Below are 21,797 nucleotides of genomic sequence, written 5' to 3' on the forward strand. Positions count from 1 at the left end.
GTATTCTTAAAACAACAAAGTCTATCTTGTAAGCTTGCTAATAAGCTTGTTTAATTCCATAAGCCACTTCAAAAGTTGATGGTTAATTACTAATATAAAATATTAATTATATAAGTAAGGTCAAAAGTAAGCAATGGTCTAAATTGTTGTCAAACTTCTCTTTTATAAGATGAATAATTTGACTCTACATTATTTTTACTTCTACAAGCAAATGAAATGACATATTTCTATCCTATATTATCTTTTTGTATCAAGAATGCTCTCAATTCTATCTCACTCTAATTTGTGTGTAATTAGAAAGATCTATTACCATCTAAACGTTGAAGCATTAGAATTGAACCCAATTTTTGCTTCAATATATTGATTACATGTGATTGCTTATGATCCCAAGTCTACAATTAATCTTTATCTATGAAAATAGTTAAAAGCTTAGCAATTTTGTTAAAGCTTTTAACAAAACTTTAATAGTAGTTTGTCAATCCTAAAAAAGCTCAAAGTTGTGAAGCATCTTTTAATATCAAGATTTTTTGCAAGGCATCTATCTTTACTTATTGTACTCTAAGACCTTCTGGGATAATCATGTGCCTCAAGTACAATAATCTTTTATAAAAGGATTTGTACTTTCCATGATGCAAGCATAATTATTATTACCATAATTGCTCAAACATTGATTGTAAATATTTCACATGATCTCGTGAGGTACTACTAAAAATGATAATATCATCAATGTAATATCTAGCAAATAGCAAGCCACATAAAACTTAATCTATTACCTATTGAAATTCACTTGGTGTATTTTTAAGACCAAATAGAATGAACTTTTAGTTATAGTATTGATCTTTGTCATCTTGATCAATTCTCCAAAATATTTTCTTTATCCAATTTTCAACTAGTAATGATAATTAGTGATGACCAGATCTTAAATTCAAAGTGTTGGATATTTAAAAGAATCCTATTGTATCAAATAATTCTTTTGGCATTAGCATTGGATATCAATTAAATTTAGTCTTATGATTAATTTGACGGTAGACTTTATACATTTATTTTTCTATCCAATTACCAAAAATATCCTTCTTAAAAGGCATGATTGTAGTTTAAGCATATTCATCATTGTAAAGTCCAATCAAACTTGTAGCTAATAATTCTTGGCATTGAGCTTGGATACCAACTTTCTTTGAAGTACTAAGATTGTAAGATTTTTGGAAGATTAGATGATCATCTTCTAATAGGATGTGAATAGATTTACCTTTATAACCTTTAAGATCTTTAAGACTAAAGGCAAAACAATTGTAATATAAAAAATAAAAGCTTCTATCTTTCATGCTTTGGTATTAATAAGATGTGGCCTTGACTTCAATGGCCAATCATCAAACTCTATGGTCTCTTTTTTCACCAATGGAACACCATTATAAACTAATACAACCTTTAATTGCTAATCTATTAAAGAAAGAATTCCTATGCCTTTAATATCCTCACTTTTAATTAAATAAAGAGCTTTATTACCACAATATTTATGAGAATTAAAATTTTTGATAGAATATGGATTATCTTCCAAAAAAATCTTATGAGAGAGTTTCTTAAGCATTTTTTTTTAAGTCTTTAGCTAATATTACAAAGACATCTTGAATTTGTAGCTCATCCAATGCATGCTTTAATAAGCAAAGAAAGAACTTAGATTCTTTAATCTTAGTAAATTCAACATCCATTGTTCTTTGATCATTGTTCTTTCACTTCAAAGTATTAATATGGTCATGAAAATGCTTTTGAATAATAAAACATATATCAAAAATTCATATCAAAGTATTGAGGTCCATAGCTTAGCCAGGGGAAAAAACAACATTGTCCTTCAATAAGATCATAAGCACTTGTGGTACTGGTTAAAAAGCCTATGGCATGCTCTCTTTCATTGACATTAGATTCTTTATAGATTTATGAATTGACATTTTAAACTATATTAGGTCCATGTGCTCAAAATATAAAGAATGTTGAAAATGTTATAAATGTAGGAAATGTACTATAAGATGCTTCTATCTTATTGACCAAGGCAAGAAGAGGTTCATCAATCTTAGTGACAACCTAAGAAATTTGATTATCATTCAAGATATCATCAATATGATGTCTATGAGGTTGTTTAATTCTAAAAAATTATTTTTATAAGTATGTAAAATATTGTCAAGTTGGTCCAAATTAAATGAAGTCAATAGGCATAATAGCCCAAAGCTAAAACATCTACAAAGGTTGAAGGATTAAGAATTTAGTTAATATATCAATAACTCACTGTCACGGACACAAAATACAGACTTGAAATCTAACAAGAAGTTCAAGAAGAAGTGGCAGAACTAGATTAAACAGATGAGTACAAGAACAACACCAAAAAGGTGAGCTAGAACTCCAAGAGATGTGTTGTCGAGACTAAAGAACTCTTCAGCCTCGATCCCTATATATACTCCTACTTAGGAAGCTTCTCGAGCTACTTCTATTAATTAGGGAGCTTCTAGAAGGTTCCAGAGGCTTCTTTTTTAGAAGGTTCTAGAAACTTCTCAAGCTACTTCTATTAACTAGGAAGCTTCTAGAAAGTTCCAGGAAATTCCTTTCTAGAAGCTTCTAGAAACTTCTCTTCTAGAAGGTTCCAGAGACTTCCTTTCTAGAAGCTTCTAGAAACTTCTCTCTAAAAGGTTCTAAGGAATATGTCCCTAACATCACCCCCTCCTTTAGCTTCAAGGTCTCTGAGAAGCAATGTTTTTGATCAGTATCAACGCAAGAAAATGAAGATCTGTCGCATAACTTCTGCTATGAACTTCAACTGTTGTTCACGAGGCAAGTGATTCATCGACCCTTGAAGCCAACGGTAGTGGCCCACGCCTTCGACTTCTGACCAAGCATGAACTTCCGTTGTCGTATTACGTGCTTTCCTGCTCGAGAACGCGCCGGGCGTCTGGCTGTAGAAGGTAGTATGGAGATTCACCGATAGTCAAGCAGTCTATCAGTTTTTGACTGCTGGAATATAAACGACTGCAACAATGTACCGTAAATCTATATGGGTGCTCTTCGACTGCTTGTCGGAGTCCTTTTTGCCCCAGCCGGTAGGTCTCTAGACGTTACAGAGAACCCCGTACAACCCAAACTGTTAACCTTCAATACTCCTTTGTACTTACGATCTTGTATCCACTGACTGTCTTGTTAGATTAACCCAATAAATTTCATTCACTCCGCATACTCAATCCTATAGACACCCTTTTAATCCTTCAATCACAGACGTAACTCTATTTCACAAAACAGTCAAGAGTATTCAAACCCACTTCATTTAAAAATCCCGATTCACCAGTACAACACTGACTTCAGCAGCGATAGCCTCAGTCTTCCCCAAAACTCTACGAAGAAGAAAAATCCAAATCCTATGTCTTTCCTTCCCCGACCCGAAGCATGAAGCTCCTCTCTCTAATTCCCCTTGATCTTTAAAAACCTCCCATCCCCCCCAACCTTATCCTCTGAATTTCTTCAATCTTCCGTCTTAGATCCGGAATTGGCTCCCACCTCAAGCTTTCTCCTCCGTTTTTACCTTTAAGAAATCCATTTACCGAAAATAACGTTTCCTGAGACGGCACAGAGAACAGGACAGCCTGAAACAGAATCGAACCCCGTAATCGGGACTTCATTGAGTCGCCCGACCAATTCAGGTCCTATATTGGGAAAGATGCCCGTAATAACCTGGATGTTCCCGTAATTGGGTCAAATTGGTCCTCGCGTCAGATTGGCTAAGATCCGTAGTAAGACCTCGATTTCCCGTAACTAGACTGCATTGGGTTGCCCCACCAATACAGGTCTCATATTGGGTAAGAGGACCCGGATTGGATTATCGAAATTGGATCCAATTGGCTCCTCGAACCCGTCGTGTGAATTGGTCCTTCTCTTCCTACTGACTCCCGTTATTCGAATCGAACGGGGCATTCCAGTATGCCCCGGCTGACTGTAACGGAGTCACTGAACCTGACCACTCAGTATTTGTACTGGAGTTGGTCGATGCTCCCAATATTCGAGATAACTGAATATTAATAAAATCCCCCTTTCTTTTTATTTTCACTGTATACTCGTGTTACAACACGACATCCACCCCCTCTGAACCTGTGCATCCTCCGGTATGCACCAATTTACCCAATTGCTGTTTGATTCAGAATATATCCCCTACGTCTTTGTCTAGTTCGTCTTCGTCACCTTCATTATCCATATCACTTTCATCTTCTTGCTGCGGAATCTCTGTACCTTCATTAAGGTCTTCCATATTCATCTCTGCGTGTCTTCGTTTAAATATTTTTACTCTCTTCCCTGCAATTGGTATTTTCAATTTTGTACCATCTAACTCCCGTAATGAGTAAGTCGCATTATCATGAACAGTTGTTACAACATATGGTCCAAACCAACGTTTTGAAAATTTCCGCAAAGTACTATGTTGATTATCCAGACTATTGTCATAAACAAGTACCCAGTCACCTTCCTCGATTGCTTTTGGTCTCAATCGATGTTGCTTATCGAATCGCGCCTTGTTTTGTAACCTTGCTCTTTTTAACCTTTCCAATGCTATCTGGACATCTGCCGTTCTTTGCTCCAATTGTCGAATCCTAATAGCCAGAAGTTCTTCTCTTGTCAATCCATCTTCCCATGGTAGCATACTCCAAGTAAGTACCTTTTCTTCAATCGGCATAATTGGTTTTTGACCTGTCATAAGTTCTACTGGCATATATCCTGTCACCGAACTATGTGTTGTTCGATCAGCCCATAATGCAAATGACAAAAGCCGTGGCCACTCTTTAACCTTCCCATTACAAGCTTTAACCAGTGCTTTCACAATCGGCGGGTGACCGCGTTCGCTTTTCGCATTCCCTTCCGGATTATAAGCAGTAGTAAGTGATAGTTTAACTCCACATTTTTCAAAGAACTTACGAGCTTCTTGTGCATTTAATTCTCCACGATCTGCAGTGATTTTTCCTACGCACCCGTAACGGCAAATGACATCTTCAAGCAAAAACCTACAAATCCCTTCTGTAGATTTTGTCCTCAATGCTCTTCCTTCTACTTGATTTGATAAATCTTCACGAGCTAAAACCAAATATCTCATCTGCCATAACCCAACCGGCATAATAACCAAATCAACAACCCATTTAAAATGAATAGCCAGAGGATACGTAGGATGAAGACCATCTCGATGTCGGATATTAGAATACGATTGACAGATTTCACATGACTCTACAAATGAGAGCACATCTCGATACATATTTTTCCACCAATATCGTTCCTTGAGTTTAGCAAAAGTAGCCCAGATTCTTCTATGGCCTGCCCATAAACTATCATGAAATTCCTTTAATAATTTTAGTTTTTCTTTCCTTTTGCCTATCACTCGTTGTGGCATCCCAATTCCTTTCTTCGGTCTCTTCCATAAGAATCCATCTCGAAGTAAAAATCCATATGCTTTTTTTCTTATTTGTTTGAATTTTTCTGTAGACCAATTCCCCTGCTTAGACAAGGTATTCAAATAATGACCAATATCTAATAATTCTCCTTCATAAGATTCTTCAAGAAATAGCTTGTCTTCTCTGTTGAGATTTGATATTGAATAGAATTTCAATCCGACATCATCAATGTCTTCAACCATTTCGTCCTCCCTCTCGTATCTTGCTCGAGATAGCATGTCTGCTACTAAATTGTCCTTTCCAGTGATATGCTTAAATTCTGGATTTAGTGACTTAATATAAGCAATCCATCTCAACATTGCAATATCTGGCGTTGAACAGTTAATAATCATTCCAAGCAATGGCAAGCAATCTGTTTCAATTACTACTACTGCCCCAATCAAATAGTCCTTTTCAGCTTTCATAGCCGAAACGACTCCCCAAAGTTCTCTTTTGACTTGCGAATATGCACGCTAACGAATACTTAAAACTTTAGCTCCAAATCGAACTGCAAATCTACTCCCATTCGAATCATCTTGACCCACAGCCCATCCAACGGCAATTGGACTAGCGTCTACAGTAAGAATCACTGGTCTATTGCACTTATAATCAACCTTCCTCAATATTGGAGGTGACATCAAAAATTTCTTCAATCTTTGCATTGCCTGAATATGCCTTTCTTCCCATTCAAATCGGTAACCCTTGCGTAACAGTTCATATAATGGATCCGCTATGTGAGCAAAATGAGGGATCCAGATTCGATAAAATACACATGCACCCAAAAACCTGCGAACCTCTGTTAAAGAATCACAATCCTCTTTCATCCTTCCAATTGCATCAACTTTAGTCGGATCTGGTTTTCTTCCGTAAGATCCGCATAAATGTCCAACAATTACAACCTCTCGCACTCCAAATACGGACTTCATACCCGATAATGTAAGATGAACTTCTCCAAGCCGAGTTAAAATCTTTTCACAATCTTGTATATGATCAACAACATATCTGCGACACCCCCTCGTATCTAAAGTTTCATCCTTATCTCCTTCTTTGCACCCTTTTATAGGAACATCATCTAGAAAAGGCACAGTCTTTTCCGGGATAAAATCTCTCAATACCTTATTCATTCCATTCATCATATGCGCAACTGAGTTGGTCGCGCCTTGAGGAAGAGTGCACATTCTAACCAATCCAAGCGGTGTCCTCATCGTTGTCATATCTCTACTTCCTTCGGCAAGTTGAAATTGATCATAACCTGAATACAAATCATCCATTGAATAGATCGCCCTTCCAGCAAACGCCTCAGCAAATTCATCCACAATAGGTCCAATTCCTGCATTCCTGACAGTTACAGCATTCACCAGCTGCATATCTTGAATAAACCGCAGTGACCCATTCTTCTTAGGTACCGTAAACCATCGGCTAGAATACGGCGCAAATGAAGGTTCTAATATTTTCATCTTTATCTTTTCTTTCAATAGTTCGACCAATTTAGGTAAATGTGCCCTCGGTACTGGAATCGGTCTTAGATTCCAAGGTACATGCGGTACAGTGAAGATAACCATAGGTGTTATAATATTTGGATCCACACACCCAATTTCATGAGATTCGAAGGCAAACGATCTACCTTGTTTAGCCAACATCTTTTCGAAGCAAGTAATTTCCTCCGGCAATAAAGAACCATCAGAACCAATCTTCAATTCTTCAAAAGTCTCTTCAGTAAACTGGTGTCCAATACTCATTGGATCTTTTAAACTTGCTTCTTTTGATGCTTCTCCCATTTGTTCTTTAGAATCCTCTGGTAATGGTCCGGCAACAGGCTTTACCTTCTTATCTGCCGTTTTATATCTCGTCTCTACTGTGACTTCTGGTGCTTGAAAAGATTCAAGCATGGTATAAACCTCTCTCGAATGAATCTCAACAATCTTATCATTATCTCCTAACCCAATAGATGCAATCAATTCCAATGAATCTTCCAGCCCATTTTCTTCATAAACACCCAAAATCCTCTCATCATCTTGCAATGTACCTATCTTGCGTAACTGTCCTTCAATATCATATAATCTTTTTCTTTCTTTTCTTTTAAAATCTTCAACTTTCTTATACATAATATTTCCATTCTCCAATATACCAATAAAACTCGCATCAAAGGCACCTTCATCTCGCGAGAGTACCTCCTCTTTTGTACCTCCATAATCTCGCTTTACAGTGGTACCTCCCCAAAATCCTTAAATCCTTCAACAATCTTTGGCAATGGTTTCTCCCTCAACCTATCTCGATTCCGTTCATGGTTAGGAGGTACTGTTAGAAATTGTACAGCTTTCCTCCCATCTTCGCTCCGTACCCTTGCATAAGCAGAACCATCGTCAAGTACCTTTGTTTCCATCCGTGTTGCCGTGATATAAGGTTGTCCTAAAATCAACGGATAAGACGTTGTATCTTGAACGAAGAAATGTTGCTCCGTAGCAACATCCCCAATCCGAATTTTGACATCTGGACAAGCTCCATATAATTCGCCTCGTGTGTTATTAGCTGCTCGTATTGCCCATCCATGTTCCATATCAATTGGCCATTTTTGCTTCTTATAAAGATCTTTAGACATGAGATTTATTTCAGAACCATGGTCCACCAAAGCAACTATTGGTTCTTCTATATCTCCTACCTTCACCAATACCTCAGTAGTTGCCCTTGCCCAATGCTTTCGAGTATAATGGCTCAAAGTTTCCATTTCCTTGTCATTAGAATCTTCGAAACGTACTCGCTGATTATACCCATTCTTTTCATTTATTGGTTGCTTGTAACCAATATCAACCTCTTCTTCATCTCTACATATTCTTGCGTCAATAGCATGACTCATTCCAGTTTCGCTCATTAATTGCCTCTTTCGCTTAATGCTGTCAATGATAACATCATGAAACTCCTTCTTTGCAATTCCCAAGACTTCTTTCAATGTGAATTCCACCTTAGCGTTTAATATACGTTCTTCCAACACCCCTTTCAAATTTGTTGCTGCTTCAATGTCAGAAAGTAGCTTATAAGCAATTGATTTGCCCTTATCTTTTGTCTCCGTTGTTTTTTCTCCCAATGATGCTGAGGTATCCTTTACAGGCAATTCTTGTGAAGCTGCCTCCCGAGCCTTGTCTCCTCGAGTTTGCCTCTTAAAAGAATTTCCTTCTCTAGTATCATCAAAATTTCTTCGTCTTTTCTCTTCCATCAAAGCTTCATGTTGGCTCTTAGCAATATATGCATGAACTGAAAGAGACTCAACGGGATCCTCCCAACCTGTTCTTCCTCGTATTGTAGCTGCAGTTCTCAATAACGCTTCTCGAGGTAATTTCCCTTCTTGCATTGTAGAAACGGCAGAAGCCCAAAACTCACTAGTTTCCGTACTTCCACCAATTTCATCATCTACTCTAGCACCATAACTTGCACTTTCTCGTGCTACAGTTTCATGCCCTTTTAAGTAATCTTGAACCAATGCTCTCATTCTTCCCTTGCCAAAATTGGTTTGAAGAAGATCCTCCCTATCTTTCAATGCTATCTTCCCATCTTTCCAGCAAATAATTCCCTACCGTATCATATTATTAAATTCATTGCAATCTTTTCTAGTGTGTGAAGCATCATCACACCAAATGCATCTTTGTACATATCCTTGTTTTGAAACATTCTTCGAATTGTTTATAGAAGTATTCTCTTCAAGTCTTGCCAATTTGATTTGAAGATCTCGCATTCCTTGTATAATTTCTTCCATACCCATATCTGTTTTCTTTGACAAGGATGTCGAAGGTTGAACTGTAGGCATTGTCGGTGGTGTAGTACGTACTGGAGCTTTGGATGCTTGTACTTGTTTCGGAATATTACTCCTATCCTTCCTCCTTTCTTTTTTTGTAAGCAACCCCACCGCATCTTCAACGTTCTTCCACTTCGTTGTCAATCCTTCATCTTCTTCTTTGTCTTCAAGAAGGGGTTCTAATTTCTCTTGCAATTCTCCATCAGCAGCTTGAAGAAATAAATCAACTTTGTTCGGCTCCAATGTCAATTTTTCTACCTTCGATAATTGAGAGTACTGCCTCTCAAATTCCCTTAGTAGCTCTGTTGCTTGCAAATTCTTATTGGGCCGTTCAATCCATCCCAGAAACAACTTCTTAGTAACGCGATCAGCATCTTCTAAGAAATATTCGTCTTTCAATGCATGTGAAAAATCCTCCCATGAATTCCCACAATGATCCGTAATCGATGTAATGTGGTCCTTTATCTCCGGTATCGTGGCAAGTCCAAATAGTGCAACCATTTTTTTCTCAGAAACTCGATTTAATTCCATTTCACGAACATAACATCTTAAATACCTTGAAATATTCCTCCCATCAAATTGATCAATTTTATTGACCACTGCTTGCAATGCTTTGGTTGCCAAAGCTTCCTTTCGATCATTGCTTTGTTGTTGCTGCATTGACAATGAGAAGGCTTGAAACAAACTAGCAATAGATGGATCCATGTGCATACCTTGTCCTTTAGAAGACTCCCCACCAGAAATTTCTCCCAAAAATCCTTCAAAATTTTTATTTTCGTTTTCCATAAAAAATAAAGATAAAATCAACCAAAATCCAATACCTTCTACCTCAAGCTTTCACGTCGGGTTCACCACTTATGTCGTATTACGTGCTTTCCTGCTCGAGAACGCGCCGGGCGTCTGGTTGTAGAAGGTAGTATGGAGATTCGCCGATAGTCAAGCAGTCTATCAGTTTTTGACTGCTGGAATATAAACGACTGCAACAATGTACCGTAAATCTATACGGGTGCTCTTCGACTGCTTGTCGGAGTCCTTTTTGTCCCAGCCGGTAGGTCTCTAGACGTTACAGAGAACCCCGTACAACCCAAACTGTTAACCTTCAATACTCCTTTGTACTTACGATCTTGTATCCACTGACTGTCTTGTTAGATTAACCCAATAAATTTCATTCACTCCGCATACTCAATCCTATAGACACCCTTTTAATCCTTCAATCACAGACGTAACTCTATTTCACAAAACAGTCAAGAGTATTCAAACCCACTTCATTTAAAAATCCCGATTCACCAGTACAACACTGACTTCAGCAGCGATAGCCTCAGTCTTCTCCAAAACTCTACGAAGAAGAAAAATCCAAATCCTATGTCTTTCCTTCCCCGACCCGAAGCATGAAGCTCCTCTCTCTAATTCCCCTTGATCTTTAAAAACCTCCCATTCCCCCCAACCTTATCCTCTGAATTTCTTCAATCTTCCGTCTTAGATCCGGAATTGGCTCCCACCTCAAGCTTTCTCCTCCGTTTTTACCTTTAAGAAATCCATTTACCGAAAACAACGTTTCCTGAGACGGCACAGAGAACAGGACAGCCTGAAACAGAATCGAACCCCGTAATCGGGACTTCATTGAGTCGCCCGACCAATTCAGGTCCTATATTGGGAAAGATGCCCGTAATAACCTGGATGTTCCCGTAATTGGGTCAAATTGGTCCTCGCGTCAGATTGGCTAAGATCCGTAGTAAGACCTCGATTTCCCGTAACTAGACTGCATTGGGTTGCCCCACCAATACAGGTCTCATATTGGGTAAGAGGACCCGGATTGGATTATCGAAATTGGATCCAATTGGCTCCTCGAACCCGTCGTGTGAATTGGTCCTTCTCTTCCTACTGACTCCCGTTATTCGAATCGAACGGGGCATTCCAGTATGCCCCGGCTGACTGTAACGGAGTCACTGAACCTGACCACTCAGTATTTGTACTGGAGTTGGTCGATGCTCCCAATATTCGAGATAACTGAATATTAATAAAATCCCCCTTTCTTTTTATTTTCACTGTATACTCGTGTTACAACACGACACCGTGTCTTCATTGTGAAATTGTCCTGCAAACACGCCTTCTGGTTGACCATCGTAAGCAGGCTCGATCTCAAATACGATCACTAGTGATCGGTTACTCGGTATCCTCCGTCGTCGTCGTGGTACATGTAGTTCTTCATCTCGGGGTCGCCTTCGTGAGCTACTCGGTTGCGATACTCTGACTAGCATAGTATCTATCTCTTGGCTATCCATATCAAAAGACCAAACTACGATCTATCTTGGAGAAAATAACTATATCAACTATGAATTTTGTTGGTGCTCTCCCCTTTTCTTATATTGTTGGGAGAACAAGCTTCAGAAAGAAGCTATCATCGAATTGATTTAGGTTTATCGGGATGTCATTGATGAAACTCCTGTACCTTTTGTAGTGCATTCGCAAGATTTTCAGCTGGCTCCCACGTTCGCTCATTAATGTCATAGCCGCACCAATGAACAAGATATTCTAACTTTTCCCACCTTCGCCGTGAATCCAATACCTTTTCAACCTCATATTCTTCATGGTTCTCGATTTCAATACTAGGTGGCAGACATTGCACTCTTCCAAGAAAAGATGACTCTCGATAAGGTTCCAACAGAGAAACATGAAAGACTGGATGTATCTTCATAGAAGCCGGTAACTCCAGCCGGTATGCCATTGGATTGATTTGCTTCTAGATGATAAATGGTCCCAATCTTCGATAGTCCAACTTATCACATAGTCGCTTGGTCTTGATATTTCGTCGAAGAAGCCAGGCTTTGTCTCCAACTTTGAAAGTAGGTGCTAAATTCCGAAATCTATCTGCAGACGTCTTATAGGATTCTTGAGCGGATTGTACTTGAAGCTTCAACACAGTTTGAAGCTCTGATAGTTGCTTCGCAAATCCTTCAGCTGTTGGATTATTATTTGTTGACGGACTCAATAAATCAAGCTTCGGATGATATCCATAGTTGGAAAAGAATGGTGTTTGTTGAGTCGACGCATGGAGGGTGTTGTTATATACAAACTCGACTAGCGGTAGATATGCAGTCCAATCGTCTTGCTGATAGTTGATGCTGCATCGTAAGTACTACTCCAAGACTTGGTTTACCCGTTCCGTTTGGCCATCTGTTTGAGGATGAAAAGCTGAAGAAAGCTTGATATCCACCTTCAATATCCCAAAGAGAGATCTCCAAAACTTTGACACGAACTAGGTACCTCGATCTGATATGATATCATCTGGTAGTCCATGATATCGATACACATTATCGAGAAAGAGTCTTGCTGTGACTTCACTGGACGATGTCTTCTTATAAGAAACAAAGTGTGCCATCTTCGTAAGCCGATCTACCACGACAAAGATGCTGTCAAATGAGTTTGATGATGACAAGTCCGTGATGAAGTCCATAGAAATTGAAGACCATGGTCGACGTGGAATTGGCAATGGCTGTAGAAGTCCATAAGAGTGATGCCGAGGATTCTTAGATCTTGAACAGATGTCACAAGAGAGGAAAAAATCTTTCACATCCTTCCACATTTGGGGCCACCAAAAATCTCGGGAAATAAGCTCCAAGGTCTTGTTGAATCCAAAATATCCCGCAGCTGGAAAATCATGGCGAGATTGAAGAACTCGGAGTCGTGCTAGTCCTTTTGGAATGTACAATTGCTCTTCAAAGTATAAAAGATCTTCCTCCACCTTGAACTTGTTGTCATTGGTACGTTGCTTGATATCAATGGCTACTAAATCTTTAATGGTCATAGCACGTACCTGGTTTAGGAAGTCAGCATCAAATGATACAATAGTAGCACAAAGTTGAAATCTCTTTGGCTTCAATAACGTTGTACATTGTTGATCAAACGCTGCTTCTCCAGCCTTTAGTGCAAGATACGATCTCCTAGATAAAGCATCGGATAGTCCTTGCTGTCTTCCAGGTCGATAAGTGATAAAAAAATCGAATCTAGATAGCGACATATTCCACCGAGCTTGACGCCGATTTAAAACTCGAGCCGTCATGAAATACTCCAAATTCTTGTGATTCGTATATACGGTTATTGGATGTGCAGCTCCTTCAAGAAAGTGATGCCATTCTTTGAAAGAATCCACTATAGCAAGAAGTTCTTTATCGTGGATCTCATAATTGATTTCAGCAGCAAAGAACTTCCGAGAATAGAATACAACTGGATGGAGCTTCTTATCTTCACTCATTTGTGAAAGCACAGCTCTCAAAGCAAAATCTGAAGCATCAGTTTCTAAATAGAAGGCCTTTGTAAAGTCTGGATGTACCAAAATTGGAGCTGTAGTAAATGCTGTCTTCAAATCTTGAAACGCCTTCTCCGCCAAAGGTCCCCATTCCAACTTATCCTTGCATGTTAATTGAGTGAGAGGAGCAGCAACTTGAGAATAATTCTTGATGAAGATCCGATAGAAGTTAGCAAAACCAAGAAAGCATTGTACGTCTCTAACCATCCTCGGAACCTCCCAAGTCATGATTGCTTCTACTTTCTTGGGATCCATCTTCAAACCTTATGTAGTCGCAATGAACCCCAAAAATTCCATCTCTGTCTGGTGAAATAAACACTTTTCTAATTTGGCATATAGTCCTCGCTTGCGTAGTTTCTCCAAGACCAAACGAACATGCTCCTCATGTTCTTCCTCGTTTTTAGAGAATATTAAAATATCGTCTAAGTAGATGACAACAAAATCGTGGAGGTGTTCTCGAAAGATGTCATTCATCATATGTTGGAAAACCGCTGGAGCATTGGTAAGACCAAAAGGCATGACATTATATTCGAAATGACCATACCTTGTACAGAATGTTGTCTTCCACTCATCTCCTTCTTTGATTCGTACGAGATTATAAGCTCCCCTTAGATCAATTTTTGTAAAGATCTTCGCACGTCCAAGTTGATCTAAGAGACTAGAAATCAAGGGTAATGGGTAACGATTTTTCTTTGTTACGTTGTTGAGGCCTCGATAGTCCACACACATCCGTAATGATCCATCTTTCTTCTTCACAAATAAGATGGATGCTCCACCTGATGATTTTGAATGACGAATGAAGTTCTTGGCTAGATTCTCGTCGATGTACTTTTGTAACTCTGCGAACTCCATTTGCGATAGATTGTAGATTGGGCCAAAAGGTGGTTGTGCTCCTTTTTGCAAGTCTATGGCACAATCATATGGTCGGTGTTCCGGTAGTATGTCGGCGTTCTTCTTTTGAAACACGTCTTCAAAATCTTTATATTGCTCCGGTATACTTGCTGTTGAGATCTTCTCCTCGGTAGTTGGAGCCGCATAAATGATAAATGGAGTGCCTTCCTTAGATGATCTTATAAACCCTCTTGCTCCAATGAATAAGGATTTCTTTTTTTGAGGTGTTTTACTAGGTTTTTTCTTGGGTGGTTTTGTGGGAAAAGTTATCTTCCGCAACCTCCAATCTATCAATGGATTATGTTTTTCCAACCAAGAAAGACCAAGAATAATAGGATTTGATGGAGTTCTAATAATATTAAAAATAATATGACTACTATGGTCTTTAAACGTTACTTCTATAGGTTTTGATTCATGGGTGATGCTACCAGACAATAAAGGTCGCCCATCTATGACCTCAACATGAACAGGTTTTGATTTTTGTACTAAAGGGATCTTATGATGCTTTGCAAATTCTTTGTCTAAAAAAGAAACAGATGCTCCTGAGTCTAGTAGTGCTAAGGTTCTCAATTTTTGAGGGCCGATAAACAGAGGGATTGTAAAACAAAGTGTAGGTTGGGCAGAAAGAAAGGAACCTGATTGTTGTTGGGATATTTCATTGTCCAGCCGCACGGTTCCTACTGTGGCTGGGCATCCTCGTTTTCCTGAACAAATACTCCCCTAGTCTTGACTATACCTCGATTTTGCTTTTTGGGGCAGTTTTCGACTTTGTGGCCTTCTCCACCGCAATACAAGCATAAATTTTCATCCATACGTCGCTTTTTTTCTTCTATAGTAAGAGATTTAATACGTACCACATCAATTTGCATGTCTTCCACCTCTGAATGCGAATTCACACTGCTTGCCGACATAGTTGGAACATGGCGAATTGTATGTTGTCTTGAGCGTTGGTCTTGGCGACGTTGGAATAGGCGATTATCGCACTTCACAGCTTAGCTAATGGTTTCATTGAGCGTTCGTGGATCAGGAAGAGTTAACAGCAAATCCTTCACATCATCTCTTAAACCCCAATAGAATTGACTCATCAACGCTTCTTCATCCCAATTAATGTCACATACTAATTGCCTGAAATCCGAAGCATAGACTGATGTAGAACGCATCCCTTGTCGTAGCGACCGGATCTTTGTTGTAGCCCATCGAACCTTATCGTGTTCACTAAATGCTTCCGCAAATGCTTCCAAAAAGGTTTTGAAGTTTTTTAATATGGATGATCGTTTCTCAAACAAAGGAGCAAACCATGATAGAGCTTGTCCCGTAAGTAAGGTTCCAACAAGCCCAACACGAGACTCCTCCGTTGGATATCGTTCGGGCTGTAAAACTGTTATCAACCTGATTTGATTGACAAATCCTCGAAACTTGGAACGTGTTCCATCAAACTTATTTGGAAGGCTAACTCGAGGCTCTTTATGTTGTAGAACTAGTGGTTCTTGTCGAACCTGAGGTAAAGTTGTTTCTCCAAGTGCCGAAATTTGAGGCTGGTGTAGTTTAGATTGTGCTATCTCAGATACTCCATCATTATGAAGCCTTGCCACCACTCCTTCAATCTCTGCAGTTCTTTGTGATAACGTAGCAAGGGCATTCATAATAGCATCTAACTTAGACTCCGAACTTTCTGTCATACTAATGTCTTGACTTCCAGCCATTCTAAAAGAAGGACAAAAATGACCCTATAAGAGGCAATATTGGTTTATAGGAGGGTAATCCACAACCTATAAAACGCCTTAAGAATTTCAAGAAGAGGGGTAATCCACTCTCTCCAAGAAGAATAAGACTCCAATATTGTAACAGAAGAAGTATCAGTTTAGAGGAGGGTAATCCGCAACCTCTAAAAAATGCTAGTATACCTTCAAGTAGAGGGGTAATCCACACTCTACTAAGAAAGAACTAGCTCTGATATCTCAAGTTAGTGTAGTCTCGACAAACTGTCATGGACACAAAATACAGACTTGAAATCTAACAAGAAGTTCAAGAAGAAGTCGCAGAACTACATTAAACAGATGAATACAAGAACAACACCAAAAAGGTGAGCTAGAACTCCAAGAGATGTGTTGTCGAGACTGAAGAACTCTTTAGCCTCGATTCCTATATATACTCCTACTTAGGAAGCTTCTCGAGCTACTTCTATTAACTAAGAAGCTTCTAAAAGGTTCCAGAGGCTTCTTTTTTAGAAGGTTCTAGAAACTTCTCGAGCTACTTCTATTAACTAGGAAGCTTCTAGAAAATTCCAGGGGATTCCTTTCTAGAAGCTTCTAGAAACTTCTCTTCTAGAAGGTTCCAGAGACTTCCTTTCTAGAAGCTTCTAGAAACTTCTCTCTAAAAGGTTCTAAGGAATATGTCCCTAACACTCACCAATATTTGTATTTGAATGATATCCAATAGTGATACATTTTCAAAAATATATCCAAGTGGTGTAATTTGATGCATAAACCACCACTGTATAAGTTGTATCAAATCTATAAATAAATTAGATCAAAGATCATCTAATCCATGATCTATTATAGCATGTAAATGACTTTGACAAGATCATTCAGAAATCAATAAGTCTATGTTGTGTAATCTCCTCAAATCTTCTTTACTAATGAAGTGACATTTCAAGGAAGTTGGCTAAAACAACCAAGAATGGCAAGAACTTGGAGTTGTTTAGAATATAAATTCAATAATTTTTAGAGATGATGTTGAATTACTTGATTAGATACAGTTTTAATATCCACATAAATGTATTATTAAACAATATGCCTAGCCTCTAATACTTTTATCAAACCTATATCAATACTTGCAAAGAATTCTATAAAGATAATACTCTCATTTTATAGATGCCAATGAATAAGTTGGACAAAGGTAGATAAGAGAGAAGATTTTGGTATCTTTAGTATATCTAATGAAGGTACAATCTCTTTATATTGGCAATAAAGTTTTGCACATGATTTTTGAAAAAGAAATAGATTTTTTCAATGTTTTATATAAACTTTTAAAGATAGTGGATTTGTTGGTCCTATAGAATGGGACATAAATAATAATATTTCTTCAAATAGAACTACTTCATAAAAAAAAATCATATGTCAATGTACTAAAATTAAATAAAATATCTATTGACATAATCATAGCAATGGTTATAAATGTGACTAAAATGATTTTTTTTCCATCACCAGTAGACCATTTCAATCAAATCCATACTTCTTTAGTTCAATTATTTAAGCCAAAATTAAATGAATAAAGGGCTTTTTTGATATACTAAAACATTGTAGTTGGTGGCACTAGTTATTGGACACTTTAGAGATAAGTGTGAATAAAGTAGACCAAATCTAGTAAAAAATATTAATTACAAAGGTTACTTAGAATAGATAGTAGCTGACTTTGTGCTCCCTATTGAAATGATAATGGTAAAAAGTTAAGATTCTAGGTCTATAGGAATAAGATTTAATTCTTGAATAAATTGCTTGCTAATCATAACTAGCTAAGTTCCAAAATCCAATGTAACATACAAAGGTATAGCACAAATGGTATTGCCTTTAGTATAACTAACAATCAACTTATTATTATTTTTAATTAATTATACAAATCTTGGATGCAAATTTTGATGTTTTCAAATTGATCTAGTTACAATATTAAATATAAATGCTACCTCTACAGCCAATGACATGTCACTTAAAGGATTTATATTTATAGCATTTAAGTGACCATTATGAAATAAAACAATAGCTTTAGTTATAAATTTTGCTTACAACTTAATTAAATCTTCTTGTGTTGAAGGATTTATTATCACTTAAGCATATTCTAACAATGGCATAGGCACTTTGTGTTTTAATATTTTATTAGTCATTTAAAAGATCCTTGTTAGTTCAAATTCTAAAGTTAATAATTCAATACTAGAAAATATAGGCATATTCAATATTTTGTAAATCAAAATATGTATCGTATTTTTAATTCTAGTATTTTCATCTTCTATTGAAGTTGAAATAGAAAATTTTTTTACAAAATTAATATTTGCAAGGCCAAAAAATAAAAGCAATTTCATATAAGTATTAGAATCTTTACAATTGTTTAGAAGGCTAGACAAAGATTCTAGTACCTCACTTCTTGTAGGTGCCATATTTTTAGTTGTTATTTGGATATATGTACCAGCTATCACTACCATTTTTTTTTATGTACTTAATAAATAGTTTTTTAGACAAGAAGAACTTCTTCCACTTCTAGAATCGACATGAAATTTGGTGACTTTGCCTAATGAAGCCCCACTATTGAATTTCTTCTCTAATTCAATAATTTTAGTTTTTAAGGCCTTTTTTTATTTAAGTTAGGCTATTTGTGTGCATGTAATATGAAGCAATTATCTTCATTGTAATTAAGCTTATTATAATGAAAATATTTCAATTGTTGCTTCTTAGATTTATCTCCAACTTTAGCCATCTCAACTTTTGGCTTAGACTTATGTATGTAGAAGGTTTTTTTCTTGTTGAAATACTTAAGATCATTCTTGGTATGAAAAATTTATCATACCTCCAACAATACTTAGTTTTTTTAGATTGAATTTCTTCCAAGCTACTTGTAGCAGTTGCCATCTTCTTAGACTTAGATACATCCATCATGAAAGCTACCATGTCAATAGCATCATATTGACAAAGTGTCTTATCATATTTTTCAATTTCAGCAAATGTTAATGCAAACGTGACCTTGCCATTATAGTTGAATATAATTCTTGATGTGGCTAAATTCAAGAGTTACTTGTTAATCTTGGATAAAAAAATCTTAATAAATTGACTCTAAAAAAATGCACCTCTTAACTTTATTGCAAATCAAGCTATATAAGTGTATATGGTATATGAAGTATATAGTGATCTAAATATTATAGTATCTGTAGTTATTTTCATAATTTCACATAAATCATGGAATTTGAGGTCAATTCCAATTTTAAAGGCCCATTTGCCAAAACTAGTTAAATTACTCAATAAAAAGATTGTGATAAAAATTTTAGAACCATCTATTATACCATAGTTTAATTGATGGTTCATAATACTTAAGAAAAATAGAACATTGAGATTTATTCAAGATATATAACTAATAAATAAAATAACTATTCAAAATATGGATTAAAGTCCAATTAAATTCTTATAGTATGTAAAAATTAGTTAGAACATATAATATGTTCATAAGTCTTAGTGTATGTTAAAATGGTTAATAGATTAATTTAAATAGAGTGGATTTAAGAAGTTTTATTTTGAATTTTATCTTTTTAATTATAGCATTTCAAAAAAATTATAGAACTTAAATGTTAGTACGAAGCCTTGAGAGGAGATTAGAGCCTAAAGAAGAAATTTTTAACTAGTAGGAGGCTTATTAGAAGGGATGAAAGGAAGGCATGGTTGGATGAAGGCAAGGAATAGGGATCTTCATTCCTATTGGTCGAAGGACATGCCTAATGGACTTCAAGGAGGGTGCCCGAGGCCTTATTAGGAATCACGGTTTTTTTTTCGAGGTTATTTGAGTTTTAGAGGCTAAGATTGGCAAGTTTAGGATTTTGGGTATAATTTAGATGAAGAATTTGGATGATTTTGAGTTTTTGTGAAGGAGATATAAGTATTCAAAGTTAAGGTATCAAATTTGTATCTACTGTCACTCTTTGGAGCATAACATATACGTATGGAGAGCAATAAAAGATCAGCGATTGGAGTTGGAGAGAACACTTTCTTAGCTACACTTTATATATACTATTTGACAAATTCCAAGTTTGGATGAAGGAGTTATAGGGCATTGAAGACAGCACATGTAATTCAAAGGCAGTAATTGAGTCATTTTGTTGATAGTAATGGTTGGAGCCATATCTTGAGTTTCTGAACAAATTTTTGGCTCAAAATTTCCATAAGTATGATTTATTAGGTTAAAAAGCTATAAATAAAAATTTTATGGTATTTGAGTACTTATTTTTGTGAGATATTAAGAAAGTAGCATACAAGTGTATGTAAATTAGGATTCAAAGCTATTGTTAGGGTTTTGGTGATATCTCAAGATTCGTAACAAATTTGTAGTTGAATTTTTTTGTGGTAGCTTTTGAAAATATATGAGTACTTCATGTAAAATTTTAGATTGTTTGGACAGTCCAATCATGAGATATAAACTATTGAAGTTCGGGAAACATTTCTTACAAGGATATATGAGGCTTTAAAATACTTTATTATACATTTGGATGTTTTCTTGGTACTTGGGCTTATGTATTGATGTAATTGCCCTAAAAAGGAAAATATTGTATCTATATATATATATATATATATATATATATATATAAAAACTTGGTACTTTTATATCTTAGACTTAATTGAGCATTTAGTGGCAGCTTGAAGCCTAGCATTTTCTTGAGGCAAAGTCTCTCTACCATGACATCGCTGCAACTCCTATAAGACAACCTTATCTTATAAATTTTTACTTTCTGACCACAATTTGTAATTGTACATCACTACTATCTAAGCTCCTCTTTTGCACAATATTGCAATTCCACCTTGTGATTGCTTAATATTGCAATCTAAGTTCCTTTTCTACGCAATATTGTGACCATGCCTTGATACACTTTGTCCAAAAAATTTAATGCACAAACTCTGTAGTCTCAATCCAGCACCCCCTATTATGAAATACCTATGACAATCAATATGGTTGTATGCAAAAGTATGGCATTACAATCCAACTAGATTCCAACGCCTAGTACAATTGTAACCAAAATCCAGTAGCAAAATGAACTCAAATTATAATTTTTTGATATATATATGTATATATATATTATCTAATTTATTCTAACTTACTATATCACAAATTGAAGAGAAAGAGAGATTCTTATCAGGTGAAAGATTAGAAATCTATATCAAATAAAATTAAGCTATCACTCACAATACAAATAGAGAAATTAAGAATGCAAGTATAAAAATAAGAGAAATTGTAAAGCTTTATTAAAATGGCTAAAATACCATAGTGAAACAAATCCTTACAACAAGTTCTTTCACTCCCAAAATCACTCTTAAGACTTGACTTGATAAGAATGTCAAGTCAAGGGTTTTTTTTCTACTTTAGTACTCAAATCCTAATTGACATGAATAAATCAACTAATAAACAAAATATCTATGGATGAAAAACCACTAACTAAACTAAACTACATATATTTGATGGGATTTGGCATCCAATGTCATATGACGTGATAGTGTGAATTATAGATGAAATTTTATTGCTAATACCATTAAAGAAATTTTGAAATTTATCAACTTATAAAACAACTTCATTAATCTTTGTAGAATTCATTTTTAGAAGCATGGATAGTGTAATAAATGTC

The sequence above is a fragment of the Physcomitrium patens genome, chromosome 4 (genome assembly GCF_059467195.1).
Source record: "Physcomitrium patens ecotype Gransden chromosome 4, ASM5946719v1, whole genome shotgun sequence".
Taxonomy (NCBI): Eukaryota; Viridiplantae; Streptophyta; class Bryopsida; order Funariales; family Funariaceae; genus Physcomitrium; species Physcomitrium patens.